Below are 19,140 nucleotides of genomic sequence, written 5' to 3'. Positions count from 1 at the left end.
GGTCAAAGTCAGGAATTGTTATACTAAGCATTATTGCCGGGTAAACATTAAGCTCTCTTATTGTGAGCCCTAGTTTCTTTATAATACACTATACGCCGTTATTGTACGCATCCATCATAAAAGTAAAGTCTTGTACAGAAATATGTAGCGATATGTTAAATTAAATGTCATTAAGAATTACATAATTAATAATATTTTTGTGATGTTTCTCGAAACGTTTATTATGTTTCAGTTTCAGAAAAGTTTATTTTTTACTGGTGAGTGCATGCGTAAGCTCGCCTGGGAAGGTACCACTACTAATCAGATATTGTGTTCCGGCTTGAAGGATGAGTAAGCCAGTGTAATTACAGGCACAACGGACATAACATCTTGGTTCCCAAGGTTGGTGGCGCATTGGTGATGTAAGCGATGGTTAAAATTTCTTACAATGCCAATGTTTATGTGCGTTGGTGACCACTTACCATCATTGGCCCATATGTTTGTCCGCCTATAAAATTCTATAAAAAATAATATGTTTGTTGTCTATTTGCTTTATAATTGGAAACCCAAATGTGATGTATGAAAATTGGTCCCATGTGTCCTACACTCTTCATCAAAAAGGAGAGGAGGGGTTAGCAGTGGGACATTTACATTTGCTTTACTTCTACCTATTATTTTTTTATAATAACGATAATACAATTTCATATTTTTGTGACAATAATGTTATGTAGGTCATAAAATAAAGAATTGAATTGCTTTACATGTAATTTGATTCAATGATTTTAATTTTTTTTGTTTCTGGCTCATATGAGTAAATACTTGTTAGTATTTATTACTGCAGTGGCTCACTTGGTGTCTCATTCTAGTACGCTATTTCTATGCGCGTAACCTTTGTATTCTATATTGTAGTTAATGACGCATATCACTTTCTGTGTTTCTAAGCTCCACTGAGTTTTTACACTCGTCATTAATTTTACGTCAAATAAAATCAAATTTACGAAGAAAAAAGTCAAACGTCACGTTGATGTTGACGCCTTAGGTATTATCTAAAAACACAAGGAATATAATAACATCTTACGATCCCAGGTTGTCATCCCGTTGTTGATCTACTGAACATAGTAATGTTAAGATACATAACACACTAATTAACGTTGGAAATGTCAATGAGGACTTATACTAGACTTAATTATAAAAACACGTGTCAGAATGATCTAGTGTGAAGCGTAAAAGGTGTTTTTCACGTGTAATAACAACCAACACAGTCTAGAATTAAAGTAACCAGGCTTGGAGCATAACACGAAATCAATGATCATAATCATAAGTGACAGAATATCATGAAATTGCTGTCGATTTTTATCTTCATCACTAAGCACGAGTTTATGGTAATTCAGAGCTGCTTGCACGAATTTGGCTCCAATTTTTTGGCTAAGATTCACATGTTCTATTCACTGGGTTTCCTCAGGTCGCCACTTTGTCCAAAATTGATGATTGATATTAAGTGGCTGTTCAAGTTAGAAAAATTACACTCGGGCTTAATAAAATTTATAAATAGCAAAGTTAAACACTTTTACATAATTTTTTTTTGTAGTCAACCATATTGTATTTGACACTTACTATTTCTCATAAACGTCGCTTGTTCCCAGTCTTATTTATTGAACAACATTTCAAATAGAATTTTTTGTCCCAAGCGACATTCAACTATGACTTTGCTTCAATACAGCATTAAAGGTTATATTCGCGGGCGCTTCAGAGTTAAATAGTGTTCCAATTGTTTACAAGAAAACGTTCTCTTTAATAATACTTCAAGAGCGATAATTATACAATATATGCATTTGTATTTATGTGACAAGCAATGCACATTAGTTGTTTTTTACATCGATAACATCTGGCTCATTATAAGTAATGAAAGGACACTGCTGATAAATCTTTCAAAGCTCTAATAGAACATGTAAGGACTTCATGTAAAAAAAATAGTGATACAGTGCCGTGCTTCATAGGATAAGAACCTTAATATTGGCTACTCTTAATTTGAATAGCTGAAACAGTCGCTTTACTTGGTAATAATGCTTTGTGCAGGCCAGTCTTGACAGGCATCACCCATTCGTTATATATTCTACCGCCAAAATAGCAATTCTTAATATTGTCGTGTTCTGGTTTGAAGGTTGATTTTATTCAGTGTCAACTCCAAGCATAAGGGTACTAACAACTTTGGTCCCAAAGTTGGTGGCGAATTGACAATGTAAGGACAGGCACAAGGAATATAACATCTTAGTTCACAAGATTGGTGGCGCATTGGCGTTGATAACGATGGTTAACATTTTTTCAATGCCAATGTTTCTTGGCGGTGGTGAACACTTACCATCAGGTAGCCCATTAGCTCGTCAGCTTACATATAAAATATGATATGAAAAAATACAATTTGCTCATCCACGTATCTATTTTATAAAAATAATCAATACTCGATCAAACATTATCATTAATTATATTTTTATAATTATATTTATTAAACGAATATCACAGCTATTATATACTTGTTCGGTAATTACAATAATATAGTTAATAAACTCATAATATCACATGGTACAAAAAAAAAAATACAAAATAGCATGTAATTATTATTTTAGTTACCAGCGTAAAATTATTTATAGTAGTTGCTAAGCTGATGCTTGAGATATTAAATAGCATGTTTCAAATTCAGAAAAATGCTTTAATATGAATATGAACCCTAAAGCTTTCATCTAGTGCTTTTTAAATTGTAAGCGTTTAGACAAGCATATGAAAGTATGATTATTTTTAATTAAAATGGCATGAAATTCTACTCTTTACGTAAATAAATTCCTGTGTTAACATACAAAATTTTGGATTCTGTAAAAAAATTGTTGGTAAATAGAAAGTGATCTTTGGTTTGGTCTAGGTCTAGCTTATATTAGCCTCAATGCCTGGGGATTAAAAGATAGGGTGTAGCCCTGGGGCCGAAGATGCATAAGGTGGGGGCCTCACGTGTCTTAATTCAAACGGTCTGAGGAGGATGGCAACAGGGATGGCCTTGCGCTGCTGCACGCATAGGCGAGGACTGCAGCAGGGCGAGATTACCGTCACTCCCTGAGGAGAGCTCCGTCGAAGAAGAAGAATCCCACATAACCCGGTAACCCTAAGCCGGATACCTGTCTGGAGATTACCACAGCGTGAAAAAATCTGCAATCTGGTTCAGTAAAAATATAATGGGTTTTTCAGTCGATAATTTCTCACCAGCCCGGAATATGGAAGTGCTTACTCTTCCATACCTTGGAAATCTTTTGGTTATGACAGGTTGCTATACTTTCGGTTTATGGGAATAGAGGGTGTATTTACACATACATTGTACATTATAATATATCTTGCGTTGGCTAGTCTCCATTGAGAGTATATGTCGTTAGTAATACTAGACGGCATTATTACCATATTTAATATTTAAATCGGGCTTTAGAGAAAATGCAACCTTATCCGTTACGACACAAAACACTTAATAGTACGCGTGTGTGAATGCACTAATTTTCCAAGCTTACTTTTAATTAATGTTCTTTAAGGCGGTAGCAGGAACGAGCGGTGAATACTGCGGGCTTATCACCTAATGATGACGTTACAACGCAACCCAGTGACCTTGATGACGTAATGTTCAACTGCGAATTCACTATTTATATTTAAGTTGAAAATCCCCCTTGACTTATGAATCTGAAGTCCATCTTGGTAACGATATAATAAACAATTTTATTTGTAACGTTATATTAACTGATATTGATATAACATTGCATTTAGAAAAATATATACTTTTCTATAATTACACATTTTATCTCCACCATAACTATGCCGCCCTGGGGCTATAACATAATTAGCCTATGTTTTTACATGCCCGCCCCTCAATTTATCTCACATTCGTTTACATTACACATAATGAGATATAATCATTTGTAACAGTTACATTTTTTTTATTGGCAGGCGAACTAGCATATGGGCCACTTGGTGGTAAGTTTTAACCAATTGGCATTGTAAGAAATGTTAACCGTTGCTTACATCGCCAATGCGCCACCAACTTTGGGATATGAGATGTTATGTCCCTTGTGCCTGTAATTACACTGGCTCACTCACCCTTCAAACCGGAACACAACAATATCAAGTATTGCTGTTTTGCGGTAGAATATCTGATGAGTGGGTGGTACCTACCCAGACGAGCTTGCAGAAAGCCCTACCACCAGTATCAGTACGTTATTTAGTCACGATTGACGCATTGATGGTTCACGTCCAAATAATGGTTTCATAAGCATCATTATTCCTTACAATTATATAAAAAAAATATATAAAAATATCAACCATATTTCTTTCATTTTCTTGATGAATACCAAAGAGATACTACTGATTCTTGCTAGTTCTTCTACGTAATCTTCATTCCAAATTATATTTATTACTACTAAGCGATGGTTGACATTTCTTACAATGCCAATGTGTAAGGGCGTTGGTGACCACTTACCATCAGGTGTTCCATATGCTCGTCCGCATTTTATGCTATAAAAAAAATTACAACCTTTTTTCTTCATTTTGTACAATTAATTATCTGTCATAAAGCTTAGAAGGGATTGTTGTGGTGATAATACCTTTGCACGCTTTTAAATTTTAATTATCCTGTGCTTTGAACTACTGTTGTTTGTGTGCAATAAACTTTATAAATAAATAAATACTAATTATATTATGATGCAAATTGGCCAAGTGAACACATAGATCAGAAATCAACCCATATTTTTTTACTTATTGTGTAACGTTAACTGCGATTTGTATGGAATTCAGGTTATTGTCACTAGACGGTGCGGTTTTCATTACATACAAGTCGCAGCATCGTTGCTATCGAATTACTAAAAAAACTAGCACTAGGCACAATTGTGATATGTCAAAAAAATATTTTATGCGACATTGGCTACAATTATTATAATATTTAAACGATACATGTTTCAAAATAGCATAACACCGTTAGTCGATTGCCTACATTCAAAACTGCGAAGCAAAGTTAGTTCTTACAAAATAACAATGCAGTATTGGAACATTTTTGGGTTTTAACAAATACAGAGCGAAAATCTTAACCATTTTCGCTTTCGGTCAATTTTGTCAACGAATTTAACCCTAATTGTATTCGACCGATACATTTTGATCGTTGATTTAAATGTTTACGCATTTATATTTAACGAATTCAATCAATCGTCATGATAACATTGAAACTAAATTTATTTAAACTAAATTTATTCCCTTTGTTTCAGGTAATTTGATATATTTACAATAACAACGGACATCGCTAAGGTAAATAAATCATATTAAATACACGATTGTATGATATTGTGTGTTTATATTGTAACGCTCAAATTATTGATTGAAGTGATTTTATCTGGAACATTGATAGATTTACAGGATAATTAACGAAATAAGTTTTATTTATCTTATATTTTTTTAATAATAAATGAGGAGTCAGTCATTTTGTAATGCCTACGTACAGGAGACGCAGAACGTAAGATCCATACGTTTTGGTTTTAGGATAATATAGTAGTTTTATATTATATAATATGCTTCGAAGTTTAACCCTTTCAATTTAGACTATTGATATAAGCAGCGTGTTTATAATGTTTTTGTACGTAATCAAGATTTTTATGTTAACCTTAATAGGGATCTAGACAAAGTGTCAACAGAAATTTGAAGTATTTTCCGGTTTTGCTATTATCTAAATTATTCAATACGTCAGTTGTTTATTGCGTGATATAAAGAATACTACGCATATAATGGTCATTATTTTAAACCTCTATTCTCAAAATAGAATAATTTACATTAAATTCACTTTGTTTTTGATGAAAATTGTCTCTATGGGTTTTAATTGGAAAGATAATTCAGCAGAACTCTGATAGTGATAGCGATGGTGGCAAGAATGCGAGCATTATTTCTCCATTGAATAGCAATTTCGATTCTCTGGGCGCAAAATAAACAAGTACTCCAATGGTGCCTCCAATAATAATAAGACGAGATACAATTTATCTTTTAGGATATTTCCGCACTATTATTGCAGATTGTTGTAACTTCAGCGCAATGAATATAGGCGCTGATTGTACGATGTACGTTTTACCATTGTACGCTGCGGCTCTGGCCCTTAATACTGTTTTCCTAAGATGAGACGAGGTCAATGCGCACGTCCAAGCTTCTAAGGCGAATAAAAACATTATAAGTTTTCATTATATTTGTTATATCGTGAAAGTAATCTTCAAACATTTTATGTATCCATTGCGTTCAAAAAAAAAAAACTCTTAATAGAATTGACTTAAAGTAATAAAATGTATATATACAAATAATATATTGCTAGATATTATAAATAAGCATCAACAAAAAAGGTTTAAAGCAAAATAATGTTATAAATTGTAAAAGTAAACAACAACAATAAAAATGAAAGAAATATTTTTTTTTATTTACAAAATATAAAATTTGCATAAAAAAAGTTATGAAAGCAGTTTTCATTTATGTAAAATTTGTACTTTTTAACATAGTTACTGACAATTCGAATGTTAAACTTTTAATTTTTTTTAAACAAAAATTCTTATTGTTTTATTATTAAGGTATTATATTCAAACAGGATACATTTTAATTGTGTAGTATTATTAGATGTACATAATGGTTGGTAATAAAGAGTGACTTCTATATTTATGCCAGTTTTTATAGATAAAATCTATACTCTAAACCAATAGTAGCTTTACATTAAATTCAATCTTATAAAATGACGATTCAACAGTATTTTTAAGAACTTGAATAAAGTATGCTTTTATTGAATTCGAAATAAAAAGCTTTAGTTCAGTTTTAATTTCAAAAGACTTGCCCGGAGCAAATTTTTTGAAATGAAATTTTTTCATCAATCATTTAATAGAAATATGAAATACATATTAAACTTTCATAATATAATATATATATATAATATAGCATATACTGATAACTTTAGATACAAATACTTATTTGAATAATAAACGTTGCAAAGTTTGAAACTTTAAAACCACATTTCGCGGATTCTATTATTTTAGCAAACAATTTTAGATCTTGAAGGTATAGGGATAAGAATGAAAATCGTCTAATAATATTCGCTTAACCAGACGGTGAATGAAACTTGTGTGAAATAATGAATTGCACTTGGTGTCTGTCCATGGAGTAACCGAGGTGTAAACTTTAGTTGTACTAGTACCTGAGCGACCGAACTTCGCTCTTTAAAAATTAATTGTATTTTTTTACAAAACTGTATTTTTTAGGAAAAACATCTATAGAGAAAAGCTTAAAAATCACACACAGTACAATATATAATATATAATTGTAATTGAAGTTAGTCTAAATCTATCAGATGTTTCCATTCTATCTTGAAAAAACCGTACTCCAATATAATGGTAGCGTTTAATTAGTATATAGTAGTAAAATGACGATTCACGACTTGTAACAGACTAGTTGAAAGCGTAGTAAGCCCGCTTGATGTGCCATTTGATGTCGTCCTTTGCAACTTAAGGCACGTTCTCACTTTGTCATACTTAATACGATTCACCTTCCCACTTAATACGCCATCAACTACCCGCATTGTCATTCGTCGTACCCATTAAAAATGGGTACGACGAATAGCCATAAAAGAAATTAATGATTACGATGTTGATGAAGTGGTCAAATCAATTTAGTTTTTTATTAGCAATTCCTTATTTAAAATATTATTTACATTTTTAAATACCGAAGATGCACTTTAAACCTTAATACGAATACTTACGCATTAAAATACCTTAATAATCAAAATGTGATAAGTTATGTGATGGCATTCTTTCTCGCTTAAGAGTTTTTGCCTACGAAACGTATCAAGTGTAACATACAGTCAAACATACATACAGCTCGTAAATGTGTTGCTATGCTGACTCCTTTTCTCCAGGCCTAACAAAAAGTGCTTAAAGTTTATTTCACCTCGCTGTACTGCTGTCAGAATTTCTCTTTGCAAATAAATTCATGAGAAGAATTTTAAACATTTATTAGACCTAAATATTAAATAGCCTGTGAAAAAATAAAAGGTGACACTAATTATTTAATTTTATTATATTCCATCCACTAGGCTGTCATAGTTGACATCTCGGTTTAAAGTGAAAGCTAAATATAGACAATAAAATACGAATGAATATTTAATTGTTTTAAGTATAACCACACATCCCTTACTCGCTTGACAGCTTGACAATCACATATAAAACAAAATGTCGCATTGAACGCCACACTTCGGCTCTTTTGGGAAAACTTTGCAATAAATATTCCCCGCGTCATGTCACTATTCTTTGCGCATCCATCTTTATTTGTTGGTCATGACAATCCTTACCATTTATGAATAGCTATTAATTCGAACATTAAGTATACTTCAATTGACGAAAAAACAATTATAAAACTTATTAAAATTAGTCTACATTCTTAGAATACTTTTTTATATCATCTTATTAGTTTGTTACAAAGTAGATTCAAGAAATACAATTATTTTTTAATAATTGAAGCAAATCATTTATATTAATTTTATTATTAAAAACTAATTTTATATATCCTGCCTTAAAAGAAAACAAAAATTGCGTTAAAATGAAAATTTAGAAAACTTATATGCTTACTATGAATGCAGAGCATTATGTAAAATAGTTTCTGTTTATCCGGATGACTTTATCCAGCTTCCCCAATTCAAATTTTAATCAAACCAAGTATTTTAGCAGTCGTTGTAGAATTGAAAAAAGTAGCAGCTTGTAAATGTCTCACTGCTGGGCCTTTTTCATTTAGAGGAAAGAGTTTGGAGCTAATTCCACCACGTTGTTTCGAAGCAGGTTTTTGGATACAGGTGACAGATTTTCATCCGACACAGGTTTCCTCGTAATGTTTATTTCACTACCAAACACTAGATGTATTTTAAGCAAAAAATAAGCACATAACTTCGAGATGCTCACCCGGGCTTGTACCCGCAATCTTTGGAGTAAGATTCTATTATTATTATTTTTATTATTATTTTTATTTTTATTATTATATTACTTATTAATACGAAATCATATATTTTTTAAATTCATTAGCAATTTTCATCATACCAAAATCTAATTTAAATTGCACGCTTGAAAATTGCTATTGATTATTCAAGGCTAAAGCATTTATACAAACTTGGTATCGTAAGCAAGTTTGTAAATTGTTTTCCCAATAGAAATGTATCGCTCCATTTGAGAACTTTGCTTAAAGTTAAGTTCATTACGGGGTGTATTCTGTCGATTTTACCCAGAAGAAAATAAAGAAACCAGCACGTGTCTGATAAAATTCTGCCGCATTAAGCCGCGCTGGCAGCATCGTAGTATAAGCTTTAAGCCTCAATAATAGGAGAGTAAGTTCAATACGCTATAACTTACAAATGCTTGTCTTATTTTAATATCGTTAAATTAATTTTTAAGAGAAATTTAAAAACTATGTCGTGTTCATGTTTTATCCACTGAGCTATTTGGCAAGATTTACTGTGTCTCAAGTTTTAAAAGTAAGCTGTTTATATTTATCATAGATACCAAAACGTCGAAAATAATCGTAACTTGTGATTTAACTTCACCGTCCGACAACCGCTATCGATCGACGATAGCCATTTTAACGATAACAAATGAGAAATCATACGTCATGTTGCAATCACATTCGCTCTAAGCGTTATTGAAGATGAATGTCAATCGAATGCACTTCATAACTCCAATGACGTACGTCGATAATCGTAACTTACATTAGATCTAAGTGAATGTGCAATCGAAAACATTATTTCCGATTATTAATTGGAATTCAAAAATCGAACAATACAAATATGCTTTATTGCACACCAAAAAAAATACACAATCATATACAAAATTCAATCTAATCGCTTAAATAGCGATCTATCTATTTAGCGTCTTCTAGGTAACCTCTACTCAAGGTCGTCTGGGACTTCAAATTAAATGACAAATTAAAAAACAGTATGGAGGTGCACAGGAGTTTACATAAATAAACAAAAAATATACTACACATATAAATATACAATACAAAAATATATACAATTTATACTTAATATTATCAGAATAGACTATTATAATAGTTTATAATAGTTTCTCAATAATTATTAACCTGAAATTAATAAACAATTGTTGTTATCGCTTTTTAGTCATTTTTCTGAATCGTTATTAAAGAAAACAGTCACATACACTCACGCACACACAATGAACCACATAACTTTTTTTCGACCACACAGATTTGATTACCTTCAAACGATTTAACCATTCCATTTTCAAAACTCAACTCACATATTCAGGCATAATCACGCACACACGCATAATCACAATGAATTGTTTAGTGGATTTCAAATTCAGGTATAAATACTGATGATCCATTGAGCATGGATCAAACAGCTAGGCTTTTAGGACAGTGATGTGCATCGATTATGCCCTCATGTGTTTTCTGCTATATACGCTAGTTTAGGAAATTAACTACTGTTTTTGAACTTAATGGTTCAATTGAACTTATTAAAAAATTCTAATGTCAAGAACATTAGAATTTTTTATAGGGTTTCAGACTTTTTTTACAAAATAGGTAGGCTTGCTGGATACCGAATATCATCATAAACGGTTCAGTAATTTAACCCGTAAGAGACAGACATATTTAATTAAACTATTATAATAAACTTACCATTTTAAATACAAAGGCTAAGTTCTTGTAAATCTATCTCCATATACAGTATAGATTAATATATAATTTAATATACATTATAAAAATATGAAATAAGTAAACTATTATATAATAACGTATAAAGTAATTACTCTGTGAGTTAGGAACAAGAATATTATTAATTATTATATAGGGTTTAATTTTACATTGTCAGTAATAAAAAATTGCCAAACTCAATATAAAAACACCGTTTTATTTACTAACATTTTCTATCTTTATTTAATTTAAATGTGGACTTAAATAACAATAATTATTTCAATTCGCACAAAATAAGTATAAAATAAAAGAAAAAATAACAAATGAGTGAGTGGTACCGGCCTGAGCCGCACAAAGCCCTACCACCGAATAATATTGTGCTATAAAGATCATTTAAAGGAGAAAATAGTTATGTATGTGAAAACTATTCAATATGGCCACTTAAATTGCAAGTTGAGTCGTTACAAAGTATTTTATTAAATTTCTAATAGTCCGTATCCGTTACAGCCTGTTAATGTTCCACTGCTGGGCTTACGGCCTCCTCTCCTTTTTTATTTATTTTTCTGAGGAGAAAACTTGGAGCTAATTCCACCACGCTGCTCCAATGTGGGTTGGGAAGTAAACAATATAAAAAATTTAATTATGAAAAAAAGTTTTGACTTGAAATCGACTAATACGTCATAAAATGATACTACCTGAATGTTATAAGCAGTTTTGTCTGATAAAAAACAAAGATGACATCGAGTTAGGTCCATTCCTTTTAGGTTAAATAAAAAAAAATAAGCAAATATAACATATCATAGATGAAGGTTTCTAAGATATCAAACTTATCAAATTCTCTATTTGTATTTACAAATCTTATTTACAGAAGGACTTTTGACTTCTGAGGAGTTATCGGAATCAAACCAAGTCAAACATTACCAGTAACTTAAGTTAATTTACTAATCAATTACGTCGAAACATGATCTAATGAACCAAGTCGATATAGTAAATAAATACTTCATATTCTCGTCGTGATTTAATAAATAATATCAATGTATTTCACTTGGTAAAAACTTTACGTTTTATGTACGAAATAAAAATGGCTTTTAGTTACAAAGAACAATGGACACAACGTCAAATCTAATAGCATCCTGTAAATTTTCTGCTACTGGACTAAGACGTTTAATTTTTGAGAAGACTATTTGTTGTTATATATTTCACTAGCTGCTCTAATAATTTTTAGTGAATACATTTGTGGCTGGTTTTCATTTGGCACATTTTTTTATGTTATAGGTAGTCGGACCAGCAAATGGACCACCTGATGTTAAGTGGTTACCACCACCCATAGACATTGGCGATGTAAGAAGTATTGGCCATTTCTTACATCGCCAATGCGCCACTAACCTTGGGGATGAATATGTAATGTCCCTTGTACATGTAGTTACACTAGCTCACTCATCCTTCAAACCGGAACGCAACAATATTAAGTATTGCTGTTTGGCAGTAAAATACCTGAAGATTGGATGGTACCTACCAAGACGGGCTTGCACATAGCCCTACCTAGTAAAATGAGATGTTTTCCTTGAGTGACCGCATGAGATGAATTATGAACACAAATTAAGCACATAAAAATCGGTGCTTACTCGAATTTAAGCCCACAATCTTAGATTGAGTTTCACGTGTTCTTACCACTTGCCAGCATTGGCCAGAGTGCCAAATCTAGATTCACCAAAATTTTGTGTTCATGTTTGGCATCTTTGGCAATGTCTTTGATTACGAAAACTTTCGAAGTAAATGAAACCTTTTACTTAGTAACTTTGATCAATAAAGAAACTTTATCATTTATGTTGTCTTTCTAAAGATGTTATTTATTTATAATATATTCGATAAGGTTTATTCGAATTTTAGACGTGGCTACATTTGCAAGAGAGGTTTCTTTACCCGATAGTGTAATAAAAGATTCCATTTCTCGCGAGGATTTTTCGGAAATACATCAGAGTTTAGGCATTACTGAAATCCAGATTATGCTTATGTGGTTTTACAGAAAACTATTTTCATCTTAGCTTTCACGTATTTTTATAATTATTTTTAATGACATATTACTCAAAATAGTGAACACAAAATTGGTCAAAATTATTTTGTACATAATTTTAATGTTCAACCAATCTGCATAATATTATCTTCTTCGCAGAAAGTTTTCTTGTTCCTTTCATCAGGAATGAATAGGTCTTTCATCTTTTATAATAGTATAAGTATTATAATGTAAGTTTTGCGTAAATAATGATATATATTTAAATACTGATCGTATTTTCTAAATGCATTCCGACAACATTTATAAAACATTTTTACAAAAAGTAAAATATATCTACTCATTTCCAATATAACTAACTAAAAATAATAATAATAAACAAACAAAATACATATGTATCAAATATTAAAACAACAAAACTAGATAAATAAATATGATATAAAATGAAATATATTTACTCAATTTACAATGAATGGAAGCTAAAAAGCAAAACATATATTACAATCGCCATAACAACGGAATATAAATGCAAATATTTTCACAAACATGGAAATGAACACAATGGACACAATCAAATTTCGTGTTATATGTACCTTATTTATATAACAAAAGAAACGTGGAAAATATGTGATCGTCTCGAAGACATGGGACGATAATACGTCACAATATCGAACGATAACAAAGATGGCTTCTTCATTTTAATAATATTTCGCCGAGTTTATCTTGTATACTATCAATCCTTAACAAGAGTATCCGTCCCTATATGTTTCCTGCTTAGATCATGTTATTACGTTATACTAGCCATCCAGAACAGAGAGACTTTATTTTATCATAAATTTATAAGCAACAGGAGCTCTTTGAGACTGGTCGAAATCTTAGGCGTAGTTTATTTTCTAAATACAAGTTCTTTGTTGAGTAAATTGTCAGATTTGCGTAAGGCTTGCGTCTTTAGAAGACGTTCATAAATTTTCTTTTGACAATTCCTTTAGAGCCTTGCGAGCTACATTATTCAATGTCTAATGAAACTTAACCTTTATACAAATAATTGCCAAATGTAATTTATTTTCATTATTAATTTTATGTATTATGTAAAGATGTATATCATTATGGAAGTCGACTAAACCATAGAATATTTGTAGATGTGTCTGTATAATCATGTTTATGCATATTTATATAGCAGGTGTAAATTAAATAGGCTGGACTGAAATGTCCCTCTAGTCACTAATGCCATAAACATATATAAAAATTTAAATAACATACTAATTACTATTCGAATGTAACGAGGAAAAATTATTAACATTTGATTAGAAAAAGTAAAGGTATAGTATAAGAAAAAAAAAATCTTTATTTATAATAGCACACTTACAACATACATGTAAAGTATTGAAAAGATTAATTTATAAAACAATAATAGCGTATCTAATATGCATGTCAATTACAAGTGTACATAGATAGCACTTCCAGATTCATCTAATCAAATTCAAATTAAAAGTAACAAAAAATCATCAGTAATTTTAAAAAAAATGTCAAAATTAAATAATAAATAATGTCATTATTATAATAAAAAATCAATCAGTAAAATCATAATTAAAATTATTAAAAGTAGTAATTAAACCTAATCATGCATTTTATAATAATTAAGTAACTTATTTCTAAAGATTGAGGGAGAGTCACAAAAAATGTCCTGAATTGATTTAACGATATTGTTATATTTATTACACAACCGTACTAAGGGAGCTTGTTCACCAATATGAGACTTTACGCTAGGAGTATGAAATATTCTGTGGGTGTGAGTACTTCTGTGTGCCCTAGACGGAACTGATATCAGTATTCTTTCAATTAATTCTGAGTTGGTTAACTTATAGTTAATAATACTGTGTAGGAATTTAAGTTCTATCAATTCGCGCCTACTTCGAAGAGAAATCATATTAAATTTTGCCAAACGTTCTTTGTATAACTGTCTGTGCGAAAAATCCTTTTCATGAAAAGCAAGATGTTTCGTAAAGGCTCGTTGAAAGCTCTCAATACGCTGAGAGTGTACGCTATAAAGTGGATTCCATATAACACAGGCATACTCAAGACAGCTACGCACTAATAAATTGTACAAGAGTAATTTAGTTTTCCCTGAAAAGCCTTGATTGTTCCGCTTGATGAAACCAAGATTTTGAGCAGCTTTAAAAACTATATTATCAGCATGAGTTACAGAAGTTAGACGCCCGTCAATAGTGACTCTTAAGTCTTTAATATGCGATAACTCTTGTAATATTTTATTTTCAATTGAGTAACTAGAAACAAGCGGTTTTTTCTTACGAGTAAATTTTATATGAAAACATTTGCCTACATTAAGAGTCATATTGTTGAGATGACACCATGCAATAATATTGTTGAGGTCGTATTGTATCAAATCTATGTCTGAATTGGATTTTACTGTTTTGTATATTTTGAGATCGTCAGCAAACAATGAACACTTACAATACTTTATATTGTCAGTTATAACTGGGTCTGAGATTCAAATCCAGTTACGGCAACTTTAAGAGATCTTTGTGTCAAATATGACTGAAACCATCTAAGTAGAGTAGTTCCAAGACCATACTGATGTAATTTTTTAAGAAGTATTTGATGGTTTTCTTTGTCAAATGCATTGCTGAAATCAGTATATATAGCATCTATCTGGTCCCCCCTATCCATCGCTAATGCCAAGTCTGAAGTAAAAAGTGTTAGATTAGTTTGAACTGATAGCCCAGACCCGATGGATAGCATCTATCTGGTCTTTTGTGCAAGCCTGTCTGAGTAGGTACCACCCACTCCGCCATTATACTAAGTACTGTTGCGTTCCGGCTTAAGGAGTGAGTAAGCCAGTGTAACTACAGTCACGTGTTCGCAAGGTTGGTGGCGCATTAGTGTTGTACGGTGGGTAATTTTTCTTACACGATGGCGGTGGTGAACACATAATATCAGCTGACCTATTTGCAAGTCATACTATAATATATATGCATATAAAAAAGAACGAGTATATACAAAATATTCACAAATATTAGTTCTTAGCTAAATGTTTTTTTAACATTTCAATACTAGAACTCGGGTCATTTAATTAAACAATGTATTTTCGTTTAACTAATGATAGCTTAAATAAATTGTTTCAACGTCTATTTACTTTAGGCGTAAACGAACATGACCATTGCGTTTCTCTTGACTGAAATCCTTTTAAACATCTTCAGGGGAGTTGATACGAGTTTTAATCGATTTTGTAACTTGACGAATTACGTTATAAAAAATGTCAGTGCACTGATAAAATTAAAGGACCTTAATGAATAATTATAGATAACTTTCTTTCACCTGTATCTTTTCCAGCTTGTAAAGGAGGGAGGCAGGTGTTAGGAAGGCCTACGTATTAGGTCAGGGCATTTCCGTAATAAGCATCCAAGTTTTCAAATTTATAATATTAGGGGTATAATATTAATGGTAGGTATTAATTTAGCTGATACTTAAAAAAAGACTATATATTTCACACTTTACAGGGTGATTTTTTCATAACATCTTAAGGACCAAATGTGATCTATAGTTTGGGATAAAATGATTATTCTGAAAAAAATGGCAATTTAATGTCTTGAAGTAATCGGTTCAGCTAGCTGAAGGGCGACGCTTTGTTGGTTAATATGCGGTCTCCCCTGCAGGATTCGTTTGCTACAACGATCATCGATCCTTAGATATACCTGACCAGCCCACTTGCAGCCTGCAAATTTTAAAAGCTATATATTGAGTTTGCGGATTACTTCCATAATTACACCCGTTTCAGCACCATATTTAATGGCAGGTAAAATGCTTTGATAGAACGCTTTCGTCTTCAAACTTAGCAGTAGAAGCAAGGTGGGACATGATATGACAGTAAAGTGTTATTGGAATTTTCTTTTAAAAAATTCTCAGTAAGCTGTTACTCATTAGAAATCATGGACTTGGCAGCCGTTAGTCTCTATCCGATCATGTCATATGGTCGTCTCTTCGGACTACGGGAACAGCGAGTTCACCTATGTTTGTACACTATATCTCTTGCGCCTTTGTTGAACCTTGGCATGAAAGTGTACACGTGGCTTATTTGGAAAATTTCTTGTAAAAATTTGCTACAATTTTCAAAACCAGAATAGATGTAAAGATCATACAAAAACAAATACTGATGTCATTTATTATTTCTAGAAAAATGTATTATAAAAGTGCCCTTAATATAATCCCTTGCGCGGTTATTAGTTATTCATTTATAAACTTTTTATTAGATGAATTAAAAGTTTAATATATAAATTTTAATATTAAAATATAATTATAAATATATATATATAATAATATTTCTTTAAATAATATATATATATATATTATTTAAAGAAAAGTAAAGTAAAATAACAGCTGGCAAAAATGACTTAATTTTAGGCTAAGGTTACTTCTTGTTTTAAGAACTTTTGGGACTTATATCACGACGCTGCTCTCATGCGAATTCGTCCAAATAACAACTAAATCATATATTAATATTTCTAATCTTTGATAACTGTAAATTTATTTGTATGTTAGATATAATATACTTACATTACGATTACTTTTAAAGTAAATAAGCCCTTTTCTTAGTAATGTCAATGTTGCTTGTCCTGGTTTGAACTCGAAATCTTCAATATAATGTTGTTCACGGGTTCATACAGATAGTATGTAGATGTATTAAAATAAACTCTGAGTATTCTGATAACTTGCAATGGACGAAGTGGATGAAATCAATCGAAATCCTTAACCCAGCTGTGGATGATTCATAAGCTGCTACTTTAGCGAAATTGTTATAAATGTTTCAGTAATATAACACAACTAAATAACATGTAAGACAACAACATGAAAATGACATTTATGTTTATGATGTTTTAATTTCGTTACGTTAAAATTTATGCTATAAAATGTGAAAGTTGCCGTTTATTGTTTATTTTGCTTTGAGAATAATACAATTTAACTTTGAAGGTTTTGTTGACGCACACTTTGTGTTAGTGTCACTCATTTCGTTTGGACTCACTCTTAGTAATTTAGGTTTAATTTATTGTCGTTTGTTAATTCATGTGTTTAATTTGTGTTGTCACTTACTTCATGATTCTATTTAGTTCGAAAAAATTTCGTTAATAAATAATAGCATTATATATATATATATATACAGTCGAACAAAAATCCTCTTTTTGTCGGTCGGTTAAATGGCAAGTACCGTGACGTCTTTAATAGTTTAATTTCGGAAGCGGTACTGAATACTTCACTGGCAAATTACAAGGATACCTGGAACCATTCTTTAATATAGGTATGAACTCCTACTTATTTTCACCGATGGCATTTCATTACCTACAGACTCGTATTAATAGTGAAATATTTATTTCAATCAATTGTTTCAACGTTGTGAAATTAATTATCTATGGTCCCAATTTCTGTATTGGTTCAACGAATGTGTTGTTAATATTTACTCTTGTTTAATTAAAAGTAAATGATTTGTCAGCACAGTATTAATGAAATGTAAAGAATGGAACACAATTATATACGCTGTTAAGTGAGGCGTAAACTATAAATGTCATACAATTCGTCCTTAGAACCCGTACAGGTGGGCCTATCTGGGTATATATAAACGGTTAGGTTGACCAGAGGAAGTGCATTGCTCTATGGATGTGTCAGAAGAAGTAGTAAAATAATTAGTTCAAGTAACAAGCAATATAATAACTATTATAATAATAAGTAGTAGTAGTAGTAACAGCCTGTAAATGTCCCACTGCTGGGCTAAGGCCTCCTCTCCCTTTTGAGGAGAAGGTTTGGAGCTTATTCCACCACGCAGAATTTCGATGAAATTAGACACATGCAGGTTTCCTCACGATGTTTTCCTTCACCGAAAAGCACGAGATGAATTATAAACAGAAATTAAGCACATGAAAATTCAGAGGTGCTTGCCCGGGTTTGAACCCACGTTCATCGGTTAAGATTCACGCGTTCTTACCACTGGGCCATCTCGACTTTTAATAATAAATTTGATTTAAATTTCAGTCAATAATTGATACGCCTTACAACTAAAGACTGGCTTAATTTGTTCGTGTGAATGATTACCTCATTTGGTATTATAGAATTTTCTAAAAGAATCATTTTGTCGTAAGATAGCTGCAAGTAGCGTGGTCGCACAAGTGTGATTATAGTTTTAAGTGTGACTCTAGTCGTTTGGTTAATTAATTGACGTTTAAACGTTTAACAAAAGTAAAAAAATATTTTAAAAAGAGTTATATTTTGTTTCTTTTCGATTTTTTCTCGATATAATCAGCATTTCGAACCGGTAGTAATCGTAACTTTACATTATATTATCTTGTAAAATTACTATTTAAAAGTGCTTTAAAGGTCACACTTGCATAGAGTTCAAATTTAGACGTTGATATCGA

At 31.4% G+C, this 19,140-nt stretch overlaps 1 protein-coding gene across 2 annotated transcripts in view; it reads left to right on the top strand.

The window, feature by feature from the left end:
• The window catches only part of LOC126774681 (hemicentin-2-like), a 319,165-nt gene that overhangs the window by 55,728 nt on the left and 244,297 nt on the right, over positions 1 to 19,140 (top strand). Inside the window, exon 2 of one of the 2 annotated variants that reach the window (XM_050496217.1) lies at positions 5,262 to 5,301. The exons of the other annotated variant lie outside the window; for it this stretch is intronic. The gene's annotated coding sequence lies outside the window, so the exon portion shown is untranslated. The remainder of the gene's footprint in view (positions 1 to 5,261; positions 5,302 to 19,140) is intronic. 2 annotated transcript variants of the gene reach the window in all.

This window comes from Nymphalis io, chromosome 17, assembly GCF_905147045.1.
Source record: "Nymphalis io chromosome 17, ilAglIoxx1.1, whole genome shotgun sequence".
Lineage (NCBI taxonomy): Eukaryota > Metazoa > Arthropoda > Insecta > Lepidoptera > Nymphalidae > Nymphalis > Nymphalis io.
This window is presented reverse-complemented; position numbering and strand designations above follow the sequence as displayed.